A 25175-nucleotide genomic window follows, 5' to 3' on the forward strand; every position below is an offset into this window, starting at 1 on the left:
ACAATACCTAGTAGTAAACGAAAACAATAATGTAGTGTTTAATAAACCCAAAGATCCAAGCTTTCTGGATAAGAAACTCACTATGAAAACACCTATGAAACAAACTGTTGAAGAAAGTAGAAAACAGTTTGACAAAAACTAGGTACAGACCAACATCTCAACTCTGTATGCCAAGATAAGGTCAAAATGGTCATGTGATTTAGACAAAAAGGATAATATTCCAAACAAATTAGAAGAGCACGGAAAATTTTACCCATCAAATCTATGGAAAAGGGAAGAATTTATGACCAAATGAGAGAGTGTATTATAGGATGTAAAATGGATAATTTTGATTACATTAAAAAGATTTTGCACAAAACCAATGAAGCCAAGATTAGGAAAGCAGGAAATTGGGAAGCTAATTTTATATTAAGTTTTTCTGACAAAGGAGTCATTTCTAAATATATAATTAGGTCAAATTAATAAGAATACAAATTCCCCAGTGCATAAATGGTCAAATATGAACAGGCATTTTTCAAGAGAAATCAAAGTTACCTATACTCATTTGAAAAGATGAGTCATATTAAGAGGAATGCAAATTTAAAAACTCTTGAGGGATCATTTCATACCTATCAGATTAACTAATATGACAGAAAAGGAAAACGAAATTTGTTGAAGGTGGTGTGGAAAAACAGGGACACTAATGCAATACTGGGAGAATTGTGAGCTACACAACCATTCTGGACAAGGGACAGATTAAACCAACGCTGTAAACCAAATTCTTTTTTAAGGTAGAAAAAGTATTCTTAGATGCTTTTCCCCCCAAACAAAACTGTGCATTGTAATCTCATCATCAAGCCTCTGCACAGATAGTTCTCAATAATTAGAAGGTACTTAATTTTAGAGACCACCACTCATGGAAAGTCCAATCCTAGTTATTCATGTTCTCCTTATCTTCAAATTACATTTTAATATATTAAATTATATTTTACTTATACTTACTTAGGGTTATATGAGCACAGATTTAAAATGAGAAAAGACTCCAAATGCCATTTAGTATAACCCTTTCATTTTATAGATGAGCAAAAAGAGGTCCATTTATCAGTTTACATGCTCTTTTACTAATAACATATAATCTCCCTAAGAACTGTTTTTATTTGTGAATGACTCTGTGAAACAATGATCCAAGACAATTCTGAAGGACTTATAATGTAAAATGTTACCTATCTCCAAAGAAAGAACTGATGGAATCTGAACGAAGATCAAAGCATACCTTTTGCTAACTTTATTTTTCTTGGGGCCTTTTGTCTGTTTCTTTTATAGCATAGCTAATATGGCAATGTTTTTCGTGACTACATATATATTTTCTATATCAAATTGCTTGCCTTCTCAAGGATGGGGAGAAGGAAAGGAATTTGGAAGTCAAAATTAAAAAAAAAAAAGACTCTAAAAATGTTTTTAAATATAATTGAAAAAAAATTAAAAGTTTGTTGTTATTGTTTTTTAATGCCCTAGGGTTTAATATTATGACCTCTGGAGGCAAACCTGAAAAGAAAGCCTATTTAATAATGAGACATTTGCCCAATCCTAAAAACTTCTAACCTTCCTCTTAATCCACTGATTCTCAATATACAGTAAAGGAGTCTGGAGACCTTTTCATAGGATCCACAATGTCAAAGTTATTTAATAGCAATACAAAGATGTCTTAATTTCTAATATGGTAAATATTGATAGAATCCACAAAATAGCAAAAGCTCTTTGGAACGATACTAAATAAATCTAATGAATGTCAAGTTAATGACTAATATGAAAATGTTTTACTTGACTGCACATGTATAACCTATATCTCATTGCTTACTGTTCTCAGGGAAAGGGAGGGATACAATCTGGAACTCAAAATTTAAAAGATAAAAAGGAAATGCTTTAAAAAATTAAAATGCAATTGGGGAAAAATATATTAAAACAACAGTCCAGAAGTTCTGAAACTAACCAATTTGAGAACCTTTATCATTACATAGTAGTTTATGGATTACCATGAGCAAGTCATACCCTTCTGTGGGAACATCTGTAAAATGAGAAACTTAAACTAGATTACCTTTCAGTACTAATACTGTATTCTAAAAAATCCCATCCAACTCATAGAATTTCAGAAATTGAAGGAACCTCAAATACCTTGTATTCCACTCCATAATTTACTGAGAATCCTGATTATATTCAAAAGGATGTCTTATGAGCCTTTATTTAAAGATAGAACCCAGTAACTGCCAAAAGTCCATTCCAATTCTAGAAAGTTCTCATAGCTACAAGTTTTTCTTTACAGCAAGTCTCAAGCTATGTCTTTGCACCTATTGCCCTACTTTGCCTTCTGGGACTAAACAAAACAAACGAAATACCTCTTCTACATGGGAGCCCTTTCAAATACTTCAAAACTATTATGTCCCCCCAGAGCTTCTCTTCCAGGTTCCACATTCCTTCCCCCTATCTTCACATAGCAGGGTCCTTTCATCATCCTGAGCTCCTTCCTCTACAGGTTCAGTAATTTGTTAATGGTGATGCCCTATACACAACACTACAGTGTAGTCAGACTAGAATACATTCTCATTCTATACATGATTTCCCTCAATGCAAACCAAATAACTTTTTTTTTTATTACTATACTACTACAACAACTAATGATGAATATTAAACTTACAACCCACTAACACCGTGGCTTCCTGTGCTTTTCTAAGATCCTTTTCCACATCTTATATTGTGTTCTACATTCTAAGAATTCTTTCAGGACTATTATTTTATATCCCTTATTCTAAGACCCTTTGAAACACTACTATTCTGCTCTAAAACTCCTCTCAGATTTGATAGTCTACCTTCAAAGACTCCTGGATTCTAAATTATAAAAATAAACATTTGCAATTCTGACAGTTCTTTAAAAAATGAAAAAAAAATCACTTATAAAGGAGACAAACAGATATTCACTATATCTGAACACAGACCTAAAGGAGCAACAACCCTGAAGCCTGAGTCAGTAAACTAAGGATTCCTAGCTACATAATAGCCCCACTTAGTGCCACAGAGACTCAAGACTTTCAAGGAATTTCACGCCAAGAAGTCCAATCGGAAAGAACTTGTTGCCAATGTAACACTAACCTTGCTCTGGAAAGACTCTGGTGACCCAGGAGGGTGTAATTACATTTGTTACAGACACATCCTGCTGACGATGAAAGGTGTGATGAAAGCTTCAAAATTCACTTGGGTATGAAGGTGGGAGAAGCTTAATTTAGAGGTTGAGGAACAACATTTCATGCCAACATCAAACTACATTAAGAGTTTGAAAGTTGCTTCCTGTGACTTGCCCTAGAAGGTGTCCCTTGGAAACAAAGTACACCTATGAGATAAATCCTTACAAGTAAAGTTACATTCTGACAACCTATCAGCAGAGAGAAGAATCCAGAGCCTTTTAAACAACAAATTCCATTAAGGAGCTTCAAGGTAGTGAGTCTGAACTTTTTGTTTTAGCAAAAGTCTCAGAGGAAACAAGGTACTCCAGACAGCTGTTTTCCTGATAACTGAAGACTATTAAATACTTCCCAGCCTTCTTTAAAAGCATATAATGAACATAATTTAAACTTTACTTGATAATTTAAGATTACCACTGTAACATCTTAAAGTGTGGGGTATGTGAAGGAAAAAACCAGAACTTGGGATTATTGAGTTTAATTCACGGCTCCATTTATTCATGTAACCATTAGTGGGCCAATCAGCATCGTGGGGTTGAAAAACATTGCCTGGGGATTGGAGAACTTGGTTTTTATATGGATAGCTATTTGCTACCTGTTATCATCTTGGGCAAGTTATTCTGCCACTCTAGAGTCTTAGTTTCCCTATCCTTAAAATGAGATGATTAAATAATATCTGAAGTCTTTTCCTGTTCTAATCCTATGTTTCAAAATCACTTCAACCTTATATTCATAATCTAATTAGGTAATCTTTATAAATAAGGAAAATCCCAGAGTCAACTCAAACTAATTCACTTCTCCCCTCAGATCAGATCATGTGACTATGATTGACTTCAGAGATTAAAAGATGCTACTTTGAATATATTTCTATAGAACTCTTTTAAGTAGCTGCCTCTACTGAGTCAAAAGCAGGTGAAGAAAAGAGGACTGTGATACATTGTGGGACTTTTGTTTGACTGTGTGTAATTTGTTACAAGGTTTTGGGAGTTTTTTGGTTTTCAATGGGAAGGGGAAGTGGAAGTGGGATAAGGTTCTCCCCCTAAAATAAAAGCACAGGAGGAATTACAAATATGCAAGACAACTTTGAAAGTTCCACATTGAATTTATTATATATTTGAAAAGTTTTATAAAAAGACGTGCAAATTCATGTACAATCTTCTGTTCATTTGTATATGGAAATATTTCAGAATAAAAAATATTTTTAAACCATACCAATACTATCTAACACAAAATAATGTATCTTATATTTGTACCATGTTTCATAGTTTACAAAACACTTCCACATTTTTTAATCCTTAAAACTTTTAAATAATTGAACATACACATTCTCCAGAAGCACACTTAAATCTTTTAGAGCTCTTGAGTTTCTTTCAATAAAAGAGTTGCTCTCGGAATCAGGCAGAGACTAAGAGCTGTTTGAAGGAGACTCAGCAACAAGACAACACTGACAACAGAGACTGGGAAGTTCCAATGAAACAGAGGATGTTTAATAACTACTTAACTTGTTGAGTAATTTCTTTGCCTATAAATCTGCTAACTCCCAAGCATAAGTGCTCAAGCTACAAGGGGGTGATTTTTTGAAATCAATATATCTCCATTCCAGGAAATGTCATGAATTTTCACACTATTTTGTCTACCTTTTCCCAAAGTCCTTCTATTTAATTTGTATTATGTTTGGAAACATTTCTCATCTCCCCTATTACTTCTCTAGACCTACCCAAGTCACTTAACCTCTCTCAGTACCCAACCCCAGGATTATTGTAAAGATAGAATGAGATAGTTTTAAAGTGCTTTGCAAACCTTAAAGCACTGGATGAATCCTAGCTATTACTATTACTAGCTTTTACTACTATAGCCTCATCTTGGCATTGCAGTGCTTACCCAAATGGAGTAAATGACTTGGTTCCAAAGGCTACAAAAAAGACATGGGAATCTAACTGGCTACAAAAAAGAAATGAAAAGAAAAAAGCTCCTTCTACCAAATCAGGTCTTCACCTTCTTAGTAATGTGAAGTCCAAGTCTAGAGTTGCCTAGAGCACTGGGCTAAAAGTTACGTAACCCCATGCCTCAGACGCAGGACCTGAGTCCAAATCTTCTAGGAAGCCAGTTCTTTTCTACTGTTAAGGTATGTCAGGTGCTGGAAATAAAAGTTTTAAGAGCACATTCTACTGAGAGACACAAGACCTCGCCAGAGACAAAAGTCCCTAAGGTTCATCTCAGGGTCATCCCTGACTCTTTCCCCTTCTCCTTTAGCACCTTATACAAGTTTATACAACTATATACAAATATACATCATACAAGTTTCCAAATCTTGTGCATCTATCAATCCAGCTCCACCTCCCACCCCAGTCAGATCCCACATCACTGCTTCAATTAGAGGTTCCTAATTGGTCTTCCTGTTTCTACTTTCTCGACACTTATCTAAACTATCTTCCATATAGCTGCCACATTATTATTCCTAAATCCAAGGTCTGACCATGTTACTTCCCTCATCAAAAACTTCCATAGCTCTCTCCTGCCCCTAGGATAAAATATTAAACCTTATTAGACACTGAAAGCTGCAGTTAAGCTCTCCAGACTTATTTCCCATCACTCTCTTTACTGCAGAATCCAAATGCATGATGGGCTATTTGCATTTCCCTGTGCACAACACTATGCCTCCTGTATGCCTTTGAAGACCTTGGCTGCTCTTTCCCCTACCACACCTTGGAATTTCTAGCTACCCCCCATGAAGCCTTTCCTCATCCCTTCTTCCCACTGTAAGCATGTCTGATGCCTATCAAAACTTTGTATTTACTCATTAGGGTCACAATGACAACAATAAAATATAAACTTCTAGAATGCAGAGTTTTGGTCTATGCAGACCCTGGCACCCAGGATCCCTCAGCACCCAAGGACCCAGGAATCCCCAGCATGATCCCATGAATGGAGCTGTTGTTTGATAAATGCCTGTTTCCCAGCACTAAATTGCAGGCACTCCCCTGAAATGGCAGCTGCAGTCAGCCTTAAAAGCTAAGGAGCACTTCAACAGGTTGGTAAAGGAGGGGAAGAAAGGCTTTCCTAATATATGGCTTTTTCAGCCATAGGAATGGCTGAAACACAGGCCCAGAAAAGGGATGAAGCTTTTTTCAGGGAAGGAAGGGGTTGGAAGGGCAAATTGGGTGAGGAGGAGTAAGCAGTCCCATTTGGCAGAGGCATTGGAGGTGCCAGGCCATGCATAGCCTCCTGTCTCCCTATATTCTAATCCTTCCTCCTTCCTAAAGTACACCTCCTTTGTGTACTCCAATTCCTGCAACTCCCCATCATTTCTAGAATTAAATGAAACTCTTGTGTGGTATTCAAAACTCTTCACAAACTGGTCTCAACTTACCCTTTTCAGCTTTAATGCATATTGCTCCCCTTCACATCTAGGCCAGAGTTATCCAAAATGTGGCCCTTAACAAATCTAACTGGGAAAGGTTTAACACTGAATAAAAACACTGATAATGTTAACTTATGGCTTTCTAAGTCAGCATGCAGCCCACAGGCATTGAGTTCTTTCTGAGTTGGACATTACCAGTCTAGGCACTCTGGTTCTCAGACAGGATGTTCCATCTCATTTCCAGGCCTTTACATTTCATCACTTCATCTCTGAGAATCACTAGCTTCCCTCAAGTTTTATCTCAAGCACCAACTTCTACAAGAAAAATGTTTCAACACATCTTATTTACTTTGAATTGAGACTTATTTAGGTTTATGTTTGTCTGCCTTGGAAGAATGATATACAAAGAGGCAATTTTTGTGTTTGTATTGTGCATAATGAGAAGTACTTTAAAAATGCTCTATTGATCAGCAAGAACTCTGAACCTTATTTTGTATTCCATATACAACTACTGAAGGGATTTGAGCCCTGCAGATGGTAATACCAGAAGAGTGCTAGGATCAGGGTTTTTTGTCAGATATTTAATCTGTCAAAGAATATAAATGATGGACTGGAAAGGGGACAGGCTGTAGGAACAAGTGAGTTTATAGAATCAGCTAATCTGGTTTTGCTCTCCAACAATGAATGGAACACGCTTAGATTACTCCTTCCACTGCGAGTCTTTCAAAAGCTGAAAGACAGCCATTAGACATCCTCAGTGGCCTCAACCCATCCTTGTCCACCATGATCTTCAATCTTGCCCCCATCCTATGACTACATAGATTTGTCAAAATTCTTCCCCAAAATGTAATACCCAGAAGAGTTCTCAATGAAAAATGGTAAACAAAAGGTCTGGACTATAAAAGGATTGATGATAATCGAGAAAAGGAGAAGAATGTGAGATTATACAGAGATAAAATCAATAGAACTTAGGATAATTAAAGGGTTATTGGAAATGAAATTTTAAAAAATAAAATACAAACTTTTTAAAAATCAAGGTTTCAAAGGAGTAGACTTGGTTTTGCCACTTACAGGAAAAAAACACAGTAGCTGCTCGAAAGGTAAGGCTGCCACATTTTAGTAGAATATTTACAAGATAGTTCCAAGCATGCACATTAAATGCAGATATATCCATGCAAAGAGACTGTTGATTTTCAACACTATATCTATATACAGATCTTGACCCTTACCAAAATATTTTCCAAACTCCTTTACTATCCAGGTAACTTGTCTGTAGAACTCTAGACTTTTAAAATGCAAGACCTAGAATTTTATTTAACATTCCAGAAATGGTCTGACCAGAATAGGGGAACATTCTCCCTGACCAGAATGCTTGTTAAGGTAGAATGGACTTAAGTCTATTCATGTAAGTTATCATGAATAAGAGCACCATGGAAATAAAAAGGATATCGTCCATGCCATTTAATTATGTTTAAAAAATCAAAAAGTTTGTTCAGAACTATGATTTTCTAACCACAGAATGATTTGAGTGAGCTGTGATAACAATATACACCAAACAAGTACCATACCGATACATTTGCCACTTGCCACCCCACCACCCCAAAGATAAAAACAGCTGACATTATTATAGATCTTTGAGGTTTACAAAGCAGAGTTACCTAATCTCATTTAACAGAACAATCCTGTTAATTGGCAGGAGGAGGGAGATGGTGTCATCATACCAAAATGCCCATTTTACAGATTTTGTTAAGAGAAAAATTCACACCCAGCTCTCCCTAAGCCTAGTATTATACCTTGCTAAATCTGATAAAATAGCATATACAATACTGAATAAGATTATATTTCTTGAAGGCAAAGCCTGATTTTGTTCTTGTACCTTCCCCCAAATATGAGGCTAACTATGGATTGACTATATGCTCTAGTCCCAAAATGATTTCTCTTTAAAAGTAAATAAAACATAAGAAAAAACCAATTACATAGACTATACTTGTGGTACAGATGCAGGGCATAGGTGCTGGGAAGTATACTCTGTTCAACCCTTATCATACTCTTACCTAAGCAATCCTAATGTGGAAGCAGTATTTATTTGACAGCTTCTGCCTTCAAAGAGCATACAATCTAACTCAAAAAAATCAGCCTAAGTGGCTTCTACCACTTCCAGCTTTTAGGTCACTTTAATCAGCTTTATTAATGCTTAGCTAGAAACCTCAGAATGCTTTCCTGAGTAAGCAGCTCTGACATACTATGACAGAGAACCACTAATAGAGCTGAAAAATACCATAGACACTACCCAATTCGATGACCCCTCCCCGAATTTTACAGATAACTGAATAGATTTCAAGCAAGAGAAGCAACTTGCCCAAAGTCACCAGGCCCCAAACCCCTGCACTCCAAGTCTCCCAATTTCCCAGTTTAGTGTTCTGTACAACACACCACAGAGGTGACAGTGTGGCACCTGTTTTAGAGAAGGTAATTAAGTACACAAGCTTTGTGTTTGGACACTGATGAAGACTGTCAGCCTTCTAAATACAAATAAGCAATGATATACAAATGATTATTAGAACATGTCAAATACTCCATATTGAACTAGGGGATGGTAGCAAGACCACCTGTTCAAAAGTACCAAAGGGAGGAGGTCAGTCACAGCTCTATGGAGAAACACTACTAGCTTTAATACCCTTCTTCAGACATCTGAGAACCCATTTTCCAGAACCCTGGAGTTCAAAAGTTCCCAAAGGGAAGAGGTCAATCATATCTCTATGGAGAAACACTACTAGCTTTAATACCCTTTTTCAGACATCTGAGAGAATCCTGTATCACCCAAAATATCTTAAGAGACCAAAACAGTCAGTTTCCTTCAAAACACCAAAATTAGAAAAAACTCCAGCTTCTATGAGCTTGGATTTAGGGCTCTCATGCAAAGGAAACATTTGAGGAACATCCCAAACCTCAGTTAACTACAAAATAAGACCACCAGAGAAGAAAGGAAAAGTCCTCAATTCAGCAATAGGGACACTAGACCAATGTTTCCTGAGGTTCCATAGAACCCTGCTATTCTATATTACATGAACAGAGGTTCCATGAGAAAATACCAATGTTAATTGTTTTGTCCTACAGTTTACCTCTTATTTTATATGGCAATTTTTGAGCATAAGATAGGTTTTAAATTTCATCTACTATGAATTCCATGACAGATGAAGTTTCCATGTCTAGCAATCTTTTTATTCTGGGTGGTTTTATTTTTTCCTCCCAACCTTCCCTAAAATGTATGAACTGTGTCAATATAATTTGGGCCCCAGTGTTTCCAGGGTCCCTCCGTATTGAAATTCTGTCCTTAGGGTTGGTTGGCAGCCTCTAGGATGAAAGTTGCTGTAAGCCAGAAGCTATTTTTTTAAAGTTATGATTCCTCTGAATCTTTAAATTGTGCCCAAATTTCACATCCAAGTTAACAGTCAAAGAATCGTTCAATGTTTCATGGCCTCTCATGATATTGCTAAATTAGATTCATGGCAATAATGGTTATTGCCATGAACCACCTTTAAATAAAAAAGGCCTGGAAGCAGATTTGAGAAGGAAAAAGAGGACAAACTCGGTGCTCTAATATTTCCCAGTCTCATTCAGATCACACTTGCCCTGTTACATGTGACAACACAACACATGAGAGAGGGGATCACAGATTAGGACAGAGGTCCCCAACAGGTCAACTGGCAAACCTGACTTGGTCAATCTTGTGCTGGCAAGCTAACAAGACTTCTCTAAGGCCTGAAAGGGGTTGGGGGCAGGGAAAGAGGAGGAGAAAAGAAATGGGAGCAAAGAACAATGGCTTTAAAAAAATGCCAATCTGGTCCTCTTTCCACCTGACTAGGGAATAAGGAGGCTAGAAGCTGTATTCTATAGGACCAAATAATCACCTCCAAGAAGGAAGTCTTACATTTTTGGTCACTGGGGGTACTCAACCTTTCTCACATCAAGCTGAAAATAAATGGATCCTTGTATTAGGCTATGACCTAGCAAAGGGAGTGAACAGGGCCCCAGCCTCAGCAAGTAGAAATTCTTCTGGTTGGAGCCTACGCAGAATGCCAGGGACTGAGGAAGGAAAAGAAAGTATAATGAACCACAGAATGGCATTAGGCCTAAATCCAGTGAACATATTTACTGGCAACTGGTGTGAGAAGATTTAGCTTCTCCAGTCCAAGGTGAAAAGCTCAATGTCCATAACAGCAATCTTCAGCCTGTTTTCAGAGTCCCTGAGTCACTCTAGTATTAACGGTCTGGGAAGCAAGTAAACCTCAGGTGGATGGAATGGGGGCCTGATGTTAGTTCATACACATACATAGAGACATAAATACATAAAACATAGAAAGACATATGTACCAGCAAAAATGGCCACATCTCTCTCCAAGTATAAACAACCTTTTCCCAAAGAATGAAAACCATGGATATACAGGAATCCTACCAAATTCATCACTTCCTCTTATACTTTCTCAAACTCCTACTGTAATTACCATCCAATTTTTTTTTTTAAGACCATGCACAATATTGGGAAGGGTGCTAACCTTGGACATTAATCAGGGATTCAAAGAAATCGCAGGGAATAAAACACAGTACAATAAATAAACAAGGATCTTTTCCTCTCCCTCCCTCAAACAATACCAGCTCAAATATTCTATGACTTCTGGTAACTACCTGAACTACAATGAGTCCCAATTATTCACGTCCCAAGATATTTCAGTGAAACAGTATCAAGCAAAAAGACCCGAATTTTAAAAAGGTGATTTTTTGGGGGGGGGCTAATTTTATAGATTCATTCATTCATATAGATCTCATTCAAGATGAGAAATTACAAAGGTAATCTCACCCCCCCACCAAAAGTAACTGTTATTGGCTCAAATAACTAATCTAATGGAAGAACTGATACTCAGTTCCCTCACTACCCCCCAATCCCAATCTCCTCCTTCCCCAAAGGCTAAATAATATTATCAAATGTATGGCTTGAACAAATGGATGTCCAATTAACAACCATATTTAAGAATTCATCTAAAGCCATTCCCCAAAACTCTTGTCCTCCCCCATACCTACCACCCTTCTCACATGTGGCTATCCTGCTCTTTCCTGTTTCCATCCTCAAGTTGTTTGTTCACCGCAGACAGCAAACATCTCCAATGATTTTTTTTTTTTTTTAAACAGCTTCTGCTCTCTGAAGGAGGGAGGAGACAGGCTGTGTGACTTCAAGAACTGCCTGGCTGCCTGTTTGGACAATTCTTCTGTCAAGTATATTCACCAAAGTCTGTGCCACTTTATTTCCCCAAATTCCATTTGGTGGCAGGCAATCTGAATGAGTGAACCCCTAACCATATTGTCAGGGGTCTTTCCTCCATGCACAGTATTATTAACTTCCTTCCTTCAGGCCTGATATCCTGGTCACCTTTTCAGTTTAACATCTGTTTTTTGTTTTTTTTTTTGTTTTTTTTTTACTGTGGCGAGTGGCTTAGAAAAATGGCTACCACCCTTATTCCTCTGCTTCCCATCAACACTACCGGTCACACTAACTCTACATAAGCCCCCTGCTTTGTCTTTGGTTATTTTTTTTTAAGTTTCCCTCTCCTGGGTTCCCCTGACCCCTCCCCAACCCCCCCCAGGTTGAATCCTTTGTAATTGTAAGGCTCTCTCTCTCATCTGAGAGTTGAGCAGATGGGTTTTGTCCAGGAGTGGGGAGCACTCTGGGAAGGGGAAATGAAGACTATTGGAGGCCACCCACAGTGAAAGGGGGGTGGGGTAGGGAAGCCCACTGGGAAGCAGTTGGGGGGGGGGTATCGGATGTTGGCCACATCACCTTAGTTTTCCAAAGTAAGGCACAACTCCTACATCAAGGGACAAACTTGGGGGGAGGAGAGGATTAGGGGAAAGGGAGAGAGTAAAGGAAGGGAAGGTGCTTGAAAACACGCCCCTCAAGGGCTCTAAAAAAGTATCTGGATTCCAAAGCCCACCAGCTTTAAACCTGGAGAAAGGGGAAAGGAGAAGGGTGTGGGAAACTAAGGAAAAACCTCCCTTCCCGGAGTGGGGGAAGGGCCTGAGCTCCACATCTCCGGTCTAAGAGGTGGAGGGGGGGAGGGGGGAAGCGGGCGAGGCAGGGAAGCCTCAGCCCTCCAAGCCTCCTTTCCCACCAACTGGAGGAAGAGTCCAAGGTCTCCGGACCCCTCAGGGAGGCCGCGGGTCAGACAAGAGAACCCAGGAGAACCACACTGGAGCTTAGCAGCCCGGGCCCCTGCAAAAAGGGGGTGTGCGAGGGTGACAGGCACAAGGATCCTGCTCCCAGCCCTCGCCTCCAGAGGGGTGGAGGGGGAAACAAAGTGCCCGGGCGGGTTATTAGCTCTGCTTACCGGGAGCGCCCACCTACACCTGGGGGGAGACCTCCCCACCTCACTCCAAGGGTTTCCAGAAAACAAAGCCAAGGGGAGGAGGGCTGCTGAGGAAAGGAGGAGCGGCGTGGGCAAAGAGGGTGCTTGAGCAGGGAGCCCCAGAGGAGGGGGTAATCTCAGCAGGAAGTCTGGGAAAGAGAAGGGGGAACTCAGCAGGCAATCTGGAAGGAGGGGGGTGGTCTCGGCAAGGGAGGAATCTCCACCGGGGGGGGGGGAGCAGGGAGTGTGGGAAAAGGGAGGGGTCTCAGCTAGGGGGGTCAGGGAAGGAGAAGCGGAACAGGGAGCTTGGGGAAGGGGTAACGAGGGGGGGGGGATCTGAACAAGACCTCAGAGAAAATGCGTGTCTCGCCTCCCTTTCATCGGTCCGGGGACAGCGGGCGGCGGCAGGACCAAGGCCAGAACCAGGAACAGGGTGGCCCCCGCCCCCTGCCCAGGGGTTTTACCTCAGGGTCCGGGCGATCACCAACAGGGCCCCGCAGCCCCCACCCCCGCCGCCGCCGCCGCCGCCCTGCTCCTCATAGCTGGGGTGGGGGGCCGCCGCCTCCGCCGCCGCCGTTACCGACGCTCCTCCTCTTCCTCAGAGTCTGCCTGCTCGGCCCTACCCAACCTGTGGTTTCTTTAAGCCCCTGTCGCTGCTGCTGCTGCCGCTTTTGCCGCTGCTGCCGCTGGTGCCGCCGCTGCCACCGCCGCCGCCGCCGCCGCCTCTTCCTCCCCGCCGGCTCCGACTCAAGCTCCGGCTCCGGCTCCCCCTCCCCCGCCCGCCGCGGCGGCCCGGAGCCCGCCCCGCAGCAGCCAGTGTGGGCAAAGCGACGCCTCCACGTACGCCGCCAGCGTAAGGGCAGCGCCGGCGGGAGGAGGCAGGGAGCGGTAGCTACGCCACGCTCTTGGCGCAGACGCCTTTCGGGGATGCCGGCGGCGGGGGGAGGGGCGGCTGCTACGCCACGCTCTCGGCGCAGTCGCCTTTCGGGAAAGGGAGGGAGGAGGCCGCTACGCCGCGTACTTGGCGCAGCCGCCTTTCGGGGATGCCGAAGTGGGAGGAGGAGGAGGAGGACGACGAAGACAACTACGAGGGGAAGGGGGGGGGACAGTGGAGGAGGAAAATGAGGAGGAAATGTGCGCAGGCGGCAGGCCCACCCTACGCAACCCGCCCGCGCAACTGGCGCAGGAAGTGTTCGAGAATAAGAGACTGGGCGGAATAGGCAAGGAGGAAGCGCGGAGGCGGAGGAGACACGGCTTTGGGGGAAGCCGAAAGAGTTGCTATTTCGCGACAGCGACCGCACTTTCCGGCAGCTGGAAAAGTTGACGTTCGCAGTCGTTTCCCGCCCACCGTCCTCGCCAATCGCGAGTCGACAAACACTGAACAAGCCTAGGAAGGGGCGGGGGGCTCGGATTCTCGGAGGCCTCTTGGCGCCCCCTCTAGCCCACCCCACCCTAGCGTTTCCATGATGCCGTGGAGGCGGGTTGCCATGACGCCGCCCGCCGTCGTGGGCATTGCGTCACAATCTCGCCATTTTACGTCAATAGCGTGAGCCCCAGCGAGGCGCCGCCCTCCCTCCTGGGGCGGATATCGCGACAGTTCCTGCCCCCTGCAGCGATAAAATAAGAGGGTGGGGCCCCGAGGGGAAAGGGTAAGGAGCTGTCATTCCATGAGGAGGAGCAAAACTTTGCCCATGGAGTCGCAGGCAGTGTGACTTTAACGTAGTCACTCCCCCTCTCTGAGCCTCAGTTTGCTCATCTGTAAAATGAAGGGGTGGGACACTGGGGTCCACCTTTAAAGAACTCCTAGGAGCCGGATGAAAGTCTGGGACACTCAAAAGTCCTCGCAGATGCCCAGAGCTGGGGGCAACCTGAGGTTCAACATCCTTAGAGCTACAGAAGGGACCGTGGACTCAGAGGTCACTAAAGGTCACCCAGCCCATCAGTGGTCAGCTAGGATTCTCGTTGAGGACCCACTCTGGACCCAGGGCTTCGTTTTCCAAGAATCCCCAAAATTGAAAGAGGAAACCCTCCCTCCCAACAGGGATCAGCCTCAACACCTAATAGAAATCCCCTCTGCTGGGGGACCCCGACTTGTCTTCTGGCCTTTATATATGTTTGTTTCCAGCCAGAGGACATTTGATGCTGGACAGCTGTCATTGTTAGGAAATGCTTTGTCAAGCCAAAAATCTGTCTCTAACTTCCACTGCTGCTCCGGGTTATAATAATAACTCACCTCACTCACAGACTATTGCTATGGACTGCTGGTCAACCTCCCTGTTCCAATCTGCCCACACTAGTCTGTCTGTTCTGAGTCATCTGTCATAATGATCGTTGTGAAGGACAGATTTGACCATGTTACCTTCAGGGGGTCCCTAGCATTTCTAGGATCAAATATAAAATCTATTTGATGTTCAAAGTCCTTCACATCCTTACTACTTACACCCCATGTATACTTCTGTCTTGGGCTGCAGATTTCCTTGCTATTCCTTGTCTAAGATACTCATCTCCCAACTTTGGGCATTTTTAGGGAATGTTCTCCATCCCCGGAATTCATTCCCTCTTCCTCCCTATCAGCTTACCTGGATTCCTTCAGATCTCAGCTAAAATCCCACCTTCTGCAAGAAGTCTTTTCCTTTCTTCTTTCATCCTCTTTAACCTTAGTATCTTCCCTCTGAGATTATTCCCAATTTACCCTATACATATATTATTTGTACATAGTGTTTGCCTGTTAAATCCCTGAATGACTGTTATATCCCTATATGACTGTAGTGTTTTAAAGTTTATTAAGTCTCCTCACAACTGTTAAAGTGGCAAAGATAATGAAAGATAAGAGTAATTTATAAGCTGCAAGAGGACTGACATACTAATATACTGTTGATAGAATGCAAAATTGGAAACTAAAGGAAAAATTTGGAAATACGCAAAAATAATCACTTTCATCTCTTTTGGTACAATGACTCCATTACTGGGCGTATACTTCAAAAAAGACAGAAAAAAGTCCCATATGCCAAATGAGGGTATTTTTATGATAGCAAAAAAAATTAAATTTAAATCCTCTCTTTACTACAATTATTCAGTATCCTCCTCTGAGGATCACTCTGCCCAAATTTGTTACTCAGTCTAATGCTCGTGGCTATTATCTAATAGGAAATTTTTCTCCTATTATTAATAATCTTAATACTTGGCTTCTAGTATTCCTCTTCAATTTAAATCCTGTCTTCTAATTAGGATTTTTCAGTATATGTGTTGATATTCATCCCCTACAATACTGGCCATTGTAGGTTCCTCAAATATAACAATCCATCTCCTGCCTTTTCATTGACTATCCCCAGGCCTGGAATGCTCTATTCCTTCACCTCTGCTTTGAAGTTTTTATCTTCTTTAAAGATGCAGGTCAAAACCTACTTTCTATATTAGGAATCCTTCCTCAATTCCCTTAATCTCCTCTTTCTTTCAGATTATCTGCCATCTGTGGTGTTCTCTTCTTTTTTTGTAATATGATCTTTCTCTGTGAGCAGTTTCTTGGGGAGGTTTTCTGGAGGCAGCCTTAGTTTCAGTTCAAAGTCATAATCACTCCCAAGTACAGCCAGCTGATAAAATCCAAATGTTAATTTTCTCCTTCCAAGTCTTGGACCCGGTTAGCTTTCTTAAAGGCCTATCTCTCCGCTTGGTTCCAAGAGCTCTTGCAGCATGTCCTTTGCCTTTGCTTTCTTCAGCCTCCAGCCAGCACAAAGATGGAAGATGGAATGAATCTGACTCCATCTCCGAGAGTGGGGTTGTGGGCACCTGTATCTCCCAGAGTGTTCTCTGGCCCTGAGAGCTTCTTGCTTATATGCTGTACACTGAGTACACACCAATCATTATATCTGGGAAACCATTATTTGTTGTATGATTAAATCAGTGCTAAACTAGATTTAAACATTGTCTCCTCAATTCCACTTAGTACCTTGTTTCAAATTCTGGCCTATACCATCTCCTCGTAGGATCAGATCAATCATACTGGACCATGCTAAATTAGATAATTATTGTCTCTATCAACTCTAATGAGTTAACATTTTGTAAGGATTCCATAAACCATCTATCTTGTATATATCTAATAATTTACATGTTCCTTCCCCATATTATAAATGCTTCTTAAGACCTCAGCATATGCAGAGTGTTAGGATAGGAGAAAGAGGATTAACTAGATTTGAATATGGACAGATATGATTATTTCCTGTCAATTTGCTTCGAAGTAAAGAAATGCCTTTTCATCTCAAATGGATCAGTTGTAATGAGCTGAAGTTAATGTGATCTCTGAAAGATTAGTAGAAACACCAGAGATCAGGTGGTGGAAATCCAAGGCCCAGATAATCATGGCTGTTATGAACAAAGCAAATAAAACGCATAAACAGCCCTAAAGCACAGTGGCCTAATCGAAAGAATTAGGGATGCAAGTGGTTAATTGTGTGAATTGAGTGAACCACACTGACTCCATCTTGTGACTCAGTTCTGGAGCTAGTTTAGTTCCCTTTCTATTCAGTTACAATTCCACTGCAGTTTCTGAATTGTGAGAAAACTTTATTCATTTATAGAAATTGGGGAAAAAAAACATTATTGTATTGTTTGAAACTAGCTCAGGATGTCTGAAAAACTAGACAACCTGCACTTGCTCTTCAGAGATCCTTAACTAAATATCCTCTTCTCTCTGCATTTTCATGGCTGTGGTGTCTCTTGGTTCTCCTTCCATCTAGGTTCCTTCTCAGGCTGCTTTGCTCATTCATTGTTCATATTTATGCCCATTTACTGTAGAATTTTCCCCAAGGCTCTGTCTGGGTTTAGTTCCTTTTTATCTCTATCTCATATCATCAGCACCATGGGTTCCATTTTTATGCTGATGACTACCATATTCAGTCCTAATCTTTCTCATCAGCCAGTTCTACTTATGATTTCCAAATAGATGTCCCTTTCAAAAAGTCTGAAACAGAATTCATTATCTTTCCACTCAAATCAGCCTCTCTTAAAACTTCTCTGTTATTGCCAAGAGCACCATCTTTCCATGATCCAGCTTAATTAGCAATCACAGTGTCATAGTCTTCTCCTCACTCTCCCTTTAGAAATCTAGGCAGGTGACAAATTTGATTGTTTCTACTATCAGAATATATCTCCCTTCCTCTCCATTCATGAAGTAACACTAATTTAGGATTTCATCACCTTAACATCTGGATTATTGCAATAATCTATTTGGTCTCCCTAGTTACAACTTGCCCATTCCACTACATCTTTCTTTCCTAAAGTGGTGGTCTATAACTCCTCCACATCCAAACTCAATAAACCCCAATGGCTCCATGTTAACCACTATTATCAAATATAAAATTATTTGTTTGGACATTTAAATAACCCCCTAACCTTCTCTTAACCTTCTATTCTACATATATGTTTCATCTTAAGGAGAAGACAGACTGACCTACTTTCTGTGCTTCACAGAGAGCATTCCATTTCTAGTCTCCTTTGAGTTGGCTTCCCCCATGCCCTCAACATTCAACTCAAGTTCCATCTTTAATTTGAAAGCTTTCTTGATCTTACCTCTCCTCTCCCTCTAAAAACTTTGTTTTAATTGTGTATACATTATGCATATACTTAATGGTAGGGAAGGGGAAAATTTGGTTCATCTCTCTCCATCCCCCTTTATCAGCTCAGTTGATACAGGATAAAATCATAAATGGTGGTGTTTTAATGAGTCAACAAGGTGTTAATATCTTGAAATCTCTTTACAAAATATAAATATCTCTAAGTCAGAAAGTGATAAAATCATTGGATAAATAATTGACCACTTTCCTAGGTGACTCTTAAAAGATATAGTCCAGCTAGTTTGAATCAGAGCCAGGAGTCAGGAAAGAACCCAGCTCTTTATTCCTGGGGAGCTGAGAGGTAGGAGGAAGAGAAGGGTATCTTTTCTCTTACCCAACTTTGGCCATGGCATTGGAACAGCAGACCTACTTATCCAAGAGGTAAAATACATCAGGTAGCAGTCCAAGAGAGTTTAAGGTGCTGAAGGAAGATACAGACTCCAGAAAGACACAGAGAGGACAGTCAGCTTTAAGCTGGAAGCAGAAGGGTGACCTCCAGCAACAACCAGAGCTAACCCTGGCAGTTAAGACTTGCCTTGCAGTGTGGACTCCCAGAGGAGAAAGGGATTTTGAGGCCATTCAGGCTACCCTGGCAGAGCAGTCTTAGCTGTATGGTTTCCCTCTGTTGGTGTCTCACTACCAAGTTGTAACCCACTCTTCTCACAAATCTCTGAGTGTAGCAGAGTGGGTCTCGTGGTTGGGGAAGGGGGGAGAGGGAATGTTTTATAGCTATTGCTTTTATTATGCTTTCTTAGTAAATCCCTTTAGGCCATTTACCTCTAGAATCAGATATAAACTCGGTTGGATATTTAAAGCCCTTCACAACCTGACCCCAACCTACATTTCCAGCTCTTTTTTTCTTGAGGCATCCTGGGACACCTGGAAGATTCCAGCTGAAGCTTCCAATACTTCTCCCCTGACAGCAGACCACCTTAGATCCCCTCTAGAATGTCCAGAACTCCCTTAAGGAGCCATAACTAGCAATCAGTAGGATCCCACTGTTCCCTGCCCTTACCCCAGAACAGACCTCCCCCCCAACTTTCTTAATGATGTTTTCTTTTTTATTTCCCTATTGGCAAGACACTGAACCTCTTACTAGAAAAAACAAGAATTCTTCTCTGACTTTAGATTTATTTTCCCTTTCAGAAATTGGGTGGTGGGACACTTCTATAAGATAAGCATCCTGATACCTCCTAAGTTGCCATCAACCTTCCAACATTTGTTGTCTCTCTTAGGATTACTGTACACTTTCTGAGAGCAGGATCTATCTTCACTGAATATGTGTATCCCGAGTGCTTGGCAAACTTCTACCTTATATTATACCCACCCCTCCCACCCACCATCTTTCTTCTCTTCTCTAATTTGAGTGCTGTTGAATGCCAATAAAGGAAATCAAACAGCCGTGTCAACAAGATCTACTATAAAGTTGTATGTAAGGTACCCTTTCCCTTAGCCCCTCAGAACATGCACAAGTTTCACCAAATTAACCATAACAAAATTTGGTGGTTGGCTTTGGGCTAATCATGAGGTGGAAGAGGCGATGACACTTGAGTGCCATACTTGGAAGAAGAAGAGGAGCTATGTCTCTCTGGTAGGCATCTTGGACAGCCCTCCAAGGGACAAGGAGCGATCTCCGTGTTGGAGGATAGCCCATCATTGTTCCAATCGAATGGCACTGTTTCCTACATGGAACAGGGCCTCATTTAGCCAAGCTTGTCACAAAGACCTTCATTACCTTTGTCTGTCTTGTATTTGTTTTCTTTAGCATCACCTTGGTGAAGAAACAGCAATATGGCCTCTCTCACAAGCAAGGCAGTAGCACTGTGTCCCCCAGCATAGCATAGCAATCTGAGAGTAAGGGAAAAACACTTTTATGAATCAATTCAACTGCCACCAGAAAAGAGGTCACAAGAAAAAATATCAAGCAAAGAATTGAATGTGAAATAGCTAATTAGCAGAATTACCAAGCTCTGTTATGCCTTGATAAGGCTTCTCAAACAGCCTTTCAAGCAGATTGCAAAAGTTAAGTTATAAGTAAGCTATATGTGTAATAGCTCCTAATGGATTCCATGTTTATTTAATGCTTAGCATTTCCTCTGTTATGTAGAAATAAATGACCTATTCTGTAGAGGGCCAGAACTCTGGAGAAGTATATTTGAAATAAGGTGTTAACTCAGTGGAACTGATGAGATAATAGTTCTTTAGTTCATGTATATACTTAGTACTTAGTGAGGTGATGTAATAGTTCTCTAAGTTCACACATAATCAGTATACTGTAATGACATAATTACAATAAGGTATATAAGGGCTAAGAAGGACTGGAAGATAGACATTCTATCTTTGACCAGCCTTGTGGTGGCTCTCATGCCTCCTGCACTAAGAGTCATAGCATCTGAAGTAGTTGCAGGGCAGCCTTTACTGACACAGGTGTTGCGGATTGGAATGAGATAAATTGGAGGCAGAAGGAAGAGGAGAGAGGTCAGACAACACAACAGCTTCTCAGGCAGAGGAATCAAAGAACAGCAACTGCCTCTCAGTCTCCTTGTATTATCCTTTCACATGAGGAGATCTATTCTGCAGGTCTGGGTTGGATCTCCAGCAACACTGTCAAGTGGCTCCCGTGATACAACACTATTCCATACCTGATTCATGTTTGTACATTAGGTGCCTTTTTAACTTCCCCCTTTCATGGGGAATAGGAAACCCTAAATATTACTCTTAAATGTAGAACCCTAATATTACTATTAGATAATAACTTTCCCCACAATTCTGAGGATGAGACAAAGAATAGGAGAATTGGGAAGTTTGTTTTCCTTGTGGACAAGTCAAGAATGCTTATGGAGTTGCCCTTTCTTTGAGGGAAGGTTACTAGAGACTCATGGCTGCTACACCAGCAAACCTTTCCAACCTCAGGTGAGAAGAGTAAGATCTTTATCTGCTGCTCCTGTCCTGACTGAAGACTTCAGGTGCCAGTAGCCCTGACTACTTTCTGTGGAAGGACAGTTGGATCTCCCATCTTTGATGAACAAAGAGAAGCAAACTTCCCCTTGACCTTGGGTCTTCTATTCCCTCCTTCACCTGTCCCTTGGGGAAAGAAGAAGAGGAAAAATGCTAAGAAGAAGGATTTCCATGTTTTGATGCAGATTTTATATCACTCTCCACTGAACTGTTCCTGCCTACCTTCCAGCCTTTGAAGGGAAGAGGAGTAAAGAAATTAAGCCTCACATCTGTCCATGTGTGTTGTACTTGTTGCCTGTCTGATCTCAAGTCTCCATTCAGAAAGGAAGAAATTCAGTGCTTTCCATTCAGGAATGAATATTTTCACACCTGGTCATATCCTACAAATTCCAGTGATTCCAGATCCCTGAAGATCATCATCCAAATCTCATTTCCTATACCTCACCAATCCAAGTCCTTATTCCCATCTTCTTCAAACATCCCACCCTAAAGTTCCAACAAAATACCACCTATCCCTTCCACTGTAGCCTCTGGAATGCCTGCTCCAACAAATTTCTCTTCATCCTAAATCTTTTCATCTCTTCTTGTTTCTTCTAGCAGTCACTGAAACCTGGTCCCTCACTGATGACACAGCCTCCCTGACCATTCTTTCTAATACTGGATGTATGTACTTTGATTTATTTCCCTCAGCTCACTGTTTGAGGCAAAGGAATTGGAATACTCCTTGCTCCCCATGGCCACTTCTAGCTTCCTCCCCTACCTCCATCACTCAGTAATCTTTCTTCCTTTGAGGTTCATGTGAATTATATGTCACTCAATAAGAATTCTGATAGCTATTGATTACAAATCTCCAGATGACTTTTCTTTCCTCAATGAGTTTTTTTGCTCCTCCATAATTCCTCATACTAGTAGACTTCAGCATAAATATTGATTCTTCCCTCAAGCCCTCTCAGTTTTTCACTCAGTTTTTCAACTTGCTCATGACCAACCCATTTCAACCACATGCAAAAATAGCCATATTCTTGATTTTACCATCACTCAAATTCACCAATTTCCTTTCCAACATTCCCTTATCTGACCATAGTCTATTAGCTTTCCATCTCTCCCTTGGCCTTCCTTTACCAAATCCTATATCACCTCCAATCCCTTGACTCCCCAATTCTCTCTCAGCCATCTTCCTTGCATTTGCTACTCTTTATTTTTCTACTTTGACTCTTGGTGAACCAATTCACCTTTACATCTTTTAAATTTCTGGCTCCCTTATCATTTTACCAGTTGTTCCCTGCCAAACTTCAGCCTTGGTTCACTCCCACCATTTGTTTCCTTCACTCTTACAAATAAGTTGATGGGCAAAGGTCAAAAAGATCACACAACCATTCTAATTGGATTCACTACAAATTTTTATTGTACAACCTCATCTGGGCTCTCACTGTTACTTATCAACTCACTCTCCTGGTCTCTATATAACATTTCCAAGCCTTTTCATCCCTCCTTAAACTGCTTATGGCTCCTACTTTCCCTATACTCTTAGTTGAAAACTTTCTCTCTTATTTTGCAGAAAAAACAATTGAGGAAATTTGTTCTAAGTTTCCATTTTCCCTGTCTTCCTCATTTCATATTTCTCATATTCCTCCTGCCATTATCTCATCCTTCACTGCTGTCTTACATGAAGAGCCAGTCTTACTCCTTAGGTCAACCCACCTAACTGCACAAATTGTCTCATTCTATCCCATCTGCTCCAACAGATTGCTCCTTCTACAATCCCCACTCTATCCATATCTTCATCTCTCCTATCTAGTTGCTCCTTCCTTATGCCTATGAACATTCCCATGACTCAACATCATTTTCAAAAACTTTAATTTCTTTCTTCAATCCCTGCTGACCATTATCCAATATTTCTTCTGCCCTTTGTGACTAAACTCATTAAAAGGCTATCTGTAATACTGCCATCACTTTTCCTCTTTTTACTTTTTTCTTAATCCTTTACAATCTAACTCCCAACATCATCATCCCACTGAAACTAATATCTTCAAAATTATAAATATTTTCTTAATTGCCAAATTCCAATGATCTTTATTCAACTCTTATTCTTCTTGATCTCTTTTCAACCTTTTACACTGTTGGTTACCTTATTCTTGATCTCTTCTCTCAAATTTCTCAGGATACCATTCTCTCCTGGACCTCCTCCTGACCCACTTCTTTGCTGGATCTTTATCTACTTCTTGCTTTTTAACTGAAGGTGTATCCCAGGATTCTGTCCTTTGTCCTCTTTTTTCCCCCTCTATAAAACATCCACTTGGTGATCTTTTATGGATGTCATTACATCTCTATGCTGATGACTCTCAAATTTACTTTTCCTGCCCCAATCTTTCTACTTTCTCAGCTGTAACTAAGTATCCAGCAGACATATTAAACTCAATATATCCAAAACTAAACTCACTTTGTTTCCTTCTTCCTTCCTTCCTTCAAACTTCCTCATCCCTTTCATGTTCACCAACATCTTGCAAGTTCTTTAAGTTCCATCAGTAGGTAGGTATAATCCTGGACTCTTCACTATCTCTCACCCCTACAAATACAATCTGTTGCCAAAGTCTGTCAAGTTCATCTTTGCAACATGTCTCAAATACCCGTCTTCTCTCTTCTGACACTACCATCCCTCTAATGCAGACCTTCATCACCTCATTCCTGGATAGCTGCAGTAGCTGCTGGCAGGTCATCTTCCCTCAAGACTCTCCTCAGTCCAGTCCATTCTCCATTCAGCTACTAGAGAGTATCCTACAGTCCAAGTCAGACCCTGTCATTTCTCCTGTCCCCACCCCTCCTCAATTGTTCCAATGGCTCCCTAAGGACTCCAAGATCAAATACAAAATGTACCTGGTATTCAAGCCTTTCATTCCCTAGTCCCTTCCTACCTTTCCAGTTTTCTTATACCTAACTCCCCCACAGCATACTTTTCAATCCAGTGATGCTGGGCTCCTGGTCATTCTGTAAACAAGACATTCTATCTCTCAGCTCCAGGCGTTTTCTCTGGTTATCTTCTAGGCCTGAAATTCTCTCCCTCCTTATCTCTGCCTACTAATTTCCCTGGCTTCTTTTATGTCCCAACTAAAATCCCATCTTCTACAGGAAGCCTTTTTCCCCTCTCTCAATTCTATTATTGCCTTCTCTATGTTAAGTATTTACTATTTTTCTTCTACATAATTTATATTTGTTTATCCCCATTATATGAGCTCCTTGAGGGCAGGTACTCTTTTATCTCCTTTTTTTTTTTTTTTTAATCCCCATTGCTTATTATAGTAGATGTTTCATAAAGGCCTATTGGAGGGTTAGATTGACAGACAAACCATTTAGGCAGAGTCCCATGGCTGAATTAAAACTGAGGATTGGTGCAAATTGCCAGTCCCCGGGCCTCAGTTAAACAGATGCCTCTAGCAAGGTCAAACCTTTGAGCCCATTGTAATAAGTTGTGTCTGCCTGTGTCTTTGGGGTTTTCTTGGCAGAGATACTGGAGTACTTTGCCATTTCCTTCTCCAGATCATTTTACAGAGAAGGAAACTAAGGCAAGCAGGGTGAAATACATTGCCAACAGTAAAAAACTAATGAGTTTCTGAGACTGGATTTGAATTCAGGTCTTCCT

General features: G+C 41.1%; 1 protein-coding gene across 1 annotated transcript in view; it reads right to left on the bottom strand.

Annotated features, from left to right (window-relative positions):
* CSNK1G2 (casein kinase 1 gamma 2) overlaps positions 1–13659 on the bottom strand; it is a 91359-nt gene extending 77700 nt beyond the window's left edge. The window contains exon 1 of the mRNA XM_051972253.1: positions 13436–13659. The gene's annotated coding sequence lies outside the window, so the exon portion shown is untranslated. The remainder of the gene's footprint in view (positions 1–13435) is intronic.
* Positions 13660–25175: the final 11516 nt, after the last annotated feature.

Source organism: Antechinus flavipes, chromosome 1, assembly GCF_016432865.1.
Source record: "Antechinus flavipes isolate AdamAnt ecotype Samford, QLD, Australia chromosome 1, AdamAnt_v2, whole genome shotgun sequence".
Lineage (NCBI taxonomy): Eukaryota > Metazoa > Chordata > Mammalia > Dasyuromorphia > Dasyuridae > Antechinus > Antechinus flavipes.